This window comes from Macrobrachium rosenbergii, chromosome 7 (genome assembly GCF_040412425.1).
Source record: "Macrobrachium rosenbergii isolate ZJJX-2024 chromosome 7, ASM4041242v1, whole genome shotgun sequence".
Taxonomy (NCBI): Eukaryota; Metazoa; Arthropoda; class Malacostraca; order Decapoda; family Palaemonidae; genus Macrobrachium; species Macrobrachium rosenbergii.
Genome location: NC_089747.1, coordinates 25460001 through 25464279, shown reverse-complemented (window position 1 = coordinate 25464279; position 4279 = coordinate 25460001).

Here is a 4279-nt window from a genome sequence, read left to right as displayed (position 1 = left end):
TGCGCTGTGCAGTACCTGTAAAAAAGAAAAATAATGAAGTTAATTTCTATTCTTATGGTCTCCTTGACATACAAATTAAAATCTGTCTTTTTCGTTTGAGCTTTATCCTCAGAAAGAACTATGTAATGTCAACATAAAACTTTATCCTACAGATTGATAAATGAACACCTTCAGTTTCTAGAATCTATAAAGAGCATCTGCATAATGTCTACTCAAGAACAGATTGGCAACAGTATATTTCCCTAAACTGAAGAAAAAAAAATGGCGAAATACATGACAACTGCAACAGAAATCACCTTTGCTCTATTCATTCCACAAACAACGTCCTATTGGCGTGTAAGAAAACAAAGTGCCCAAGCAATAGTTTACGAAAATCATTGGAACTTGATGTAGGACTTCTGGAATGAGGTATGTTCAGTTATAAAATATAAAGTCCAAATAAGCTTTTTTAGTTTTCTGTAAAAGAAAACTATTGAGATGGCTACTTGTCTGTCCGTCCGCACTTTTTCTGTCCTCCCTCAGATCTTAAAAACTACTGAGGCTAGAGGACTGCAAATTGGTATGTTGATCACCCACCCTCCACTCATCAAACTTACCAGATTGCAGCCTCCTCGTCTCAGTAGTTTTTATTTTATTTAAGGCTAAAGTTATCCATGATCGCGTGTCTGGCACCGCTATAGGTGCCAACAACACATGCCACCACCGGGCCGTGGCTGAAAGTTTCATGGGCCGCGGCTGGGAGTTTCATTGGCCGTAGCTGGGAGTTTCATACACTGTACAGAAAACTCCATTGCGCCGAAGAAACTTCTGCGTATTTTTAACTTATTTTTTATTATGTTTACAAAGCAATATCATATGACGGTAATTATTTTTATTTAGTCTCTTCAGCTTACATAACTTGCAGTTTTGGTAATTGTTATACGAGCATTAATTAAAAGTAATTTTGTGCTTGAAATGTGATTAAAAACTAGACACTGTCAAAAACAAATTGCCATCTATGAATTCATTGCTTTACTTGTTTGTCTCATTTAGTGCTTTCAAATTGCCTACCAGTTTCTTTTTCCTTAGGCATAAGCGAATTCACAAGTTTGTCGACACTCAATTGCTGAAGGTAGACGAATTCACAAGTCTGTCGACACTCAATTACGAATTCAAAAGTCTGTCGACACTCAATTGCTGAAGGTAGACTAATTCAAAAGTCTGTCGACACTCAATTGCTGAAGGTTGATGAATTCACAAGTCTGTCGACACTCAATTGCTGAAGGTTGACGAATTCAAAAGTCTGTCGATACTCAATTGCTGAAGGTAGACGAATTCAAAAGTCTTTCGACACTCAATTGCCGAAGGTAGACGAATTCATAAGTCTGTCGATACTCAATTGCTGAAGGTAGACGAATTCAAAAGTCTGTTGATACTCAATTGCTGAAGGTAGACGAATTCAAAAGTCTTTCGACACTCAATTGCCGAAGGTAGACGAATTCACAAGTCTGACGACACTCAATTGCCAAAGGTAGACGAATTCAAAAGTCTTTCGACACTCAATTGCTGAGGGTAGACGAATTCACACGTCTATCGACACTCAATTGCCAAAGGTACACGAATTCACAAGTCTTTCGACACTCAATTGCCGAAGGTAGACGAATCCACAAGTCTATCGACACTCAATTGCCAAAGGTAGACGAATTCAAAAGTCTGTCGACACTCAATTGCCGTAGGTAGACGAATCCACAAGTCTGTCGACACTCAATTGCTGAAGGTAGACGAATTCACAAGTCTGTCGATACTCAATTGCTGAAGGTAGACGAATTCACAAGTCTGTCGACACTCAATTGCTGAAGGTAGACGAATTCAAAAGTCTTTCGACACTCAATTGCCGAAGGTAGACGAATTCACAAGTCTGTCGACACTCAGTTGCTGAAGGTAGACGAATTCAAAATTCTGTCGACACTCAATTGCTGAAGGTAGACGAATTCATAAGTCTGTCGACACTCAATTGCTGAAGGTAGACGAATTCAAAAGTCTTTTGACACTCAATTGCTGAAGGTAGACGAATTCACAAGTCTGTCGATACTCAATTGCTGAAGGTAGACGTATTCAAAAGTCTGTCGATACTCAATTGCTGAAGGTAGACGAATTCAAAAGTCTGTTGAAACTCAATTGCCAAAGGTAGACGAATTCACAAGTCTGTCGACACTCAATTGGCAAAGGTAGACGAATTCAAAAGTCTTTTGACACTCAATTGCTGAAGGTAGACGAATTCACAAGTCTGTCGATACTCAATTGCTGAAGGTTGACGAATTCAAAAGTCTGTCGATACTCAATTGCTGAAGGTAGACGAATTCAAAAGTCTTTCGACACTCAATTGCCAAAGGTAGACGAATTCACAAGTCTATCGACACTCAATTGCCAAAGGTAGACGAATTCAAAAGTCTTTCGACACTCAATTGCTGAAGGTAGACGAATTCACAAGTCTGTCGACACTCAATTGCTGAAGGTTGACGAATTCAAAAGTCTTTCGACACTCAATTGCCGAAGGTAGACGAATTCACAAGTCTGTCGATACTCAATTGCTGAAGGTAGACGAATTCAAAAGTCTTTTGACACTCAATTGCCGTAGGTAGACGAATTCACAAGTCTGTCGACACTCAATTGCCAAAGGTAGACGAATTGAAAAGTCTGTCGACACTCAATTGCCGTAGGTAGACGAATCCACAAGTCTGTCGACACTCAATTGCTGAAGGTAGACGAATTGACAAGTCTGTCGACACTCAATTGCTGAAGGTTGACGAATTCAAAAGTCTTTCGACACTCAATTGCGGAAGGTAGACGAATTCACAAGTCTGTCGATACTCAATTGCTGAAGGTAGACGAATTCAAAAGTCTGTCGATACTCAATTGCTGAAGGTAGACGAATTCAAAAGTCTGTCGACACTCAATTGCCGAAGGTAGACGAATTCACAAGTCTGTTGATACTCTATTGCTGAAGGTAGACGAATTCAAAAGTCTGTCGATACTCAGTTGCTGAAGGTAGACGAATCCAAAAGTCTTTCGACACTCAATTGCCGAAGGTAGACGAATTCACAAGTCTTTCGACACTCAATTGCCGAAGGTAGACGAATTCACAAGTCTGCCGACACTCAATTGCTGAAGGTAGACGAATTCAAAATTCTTTCGACACTCAATTGCCGAAGGTAGACGAATCCACAAGTCTATCGACACTCAATTGCCAAAGGTAGACGAATTCAAAAGTCTGTCGACACTCAATTGCCGTAGGTAGACGAATCCACAAGTCTGTCGACACTCAATTGCTGAAGGTAGACGAATTCACAAGTCTGTCGACACTCAACTGCTGAAGGTAGACGAATCCACAAGTCTGTCGACACTCAATTGCTGAAGGTAGACGAATTCACAAGTCTGTCGACACTCAACTGCTGAAGGTAGACGAATTCACAAGTCTGTCGATACTCAATTGCGGAAGGTAGACGAATTCAAAAGTCTGTCGACACTCAATTGCTGAAGGTAGACGAATTCACAAGTCTGTCAATACTCAATTGCTGAAGGTAGACGAATTCACAAGTCTGTCGACACTCAATTGCTGAAGGTAGACGAATTCAAAAGTCTTTCGACACTCAATTGCCGAAGGTAGACGAATTCACAAGTCTGTCGACACTCAGTTGCCGAAGGTAGACGAATCCACAAGTCTGTCGACACTCAATTGCCGAAGGTAGACGAATCCACAAGTCTGTCGACACTCAATTGCTGAAGGTAGACGAATTCACAAGTCTGTCGATACTCAATTGCTGAAGGTAGACGAATTCAAAAGTCTTTCGACACTCAATTGCCGAAGGTAGACGAATTCACAAGTCTGTCGACACTCAGTTGCCGAAGGTAGACGAATCCACAAGTCTGCCGACACTCAATTGCTGAAGGTAGACGAATTCAAAAGTCTGTCGACACTCAATTGCCGAAGGTAGACGAATCCACAAGTCTGTCGACACTCAATTGCTGAAGGTAAACGAATTCACAAGTCTGTCGACACTCAATTGCTGAAGGTAGACGAATTCAAAAGTCTTTCAACACTCAATTGCCGAAGGTAGACGAATCCACAAGTCTGTCGACACTCAATTGCTGAAGGTAGACGAATTCAAAAGTCTGTTGACACTCAACTGCTGAAGGTAGACGAATTCAAAAGTCTGTCAACACTCAATTGCTGAAGGTAGACGAATTCAAAAGTCTGTCAACTCTCAATTGCCGAAGGTAGACGAATCCACAAGTCTGT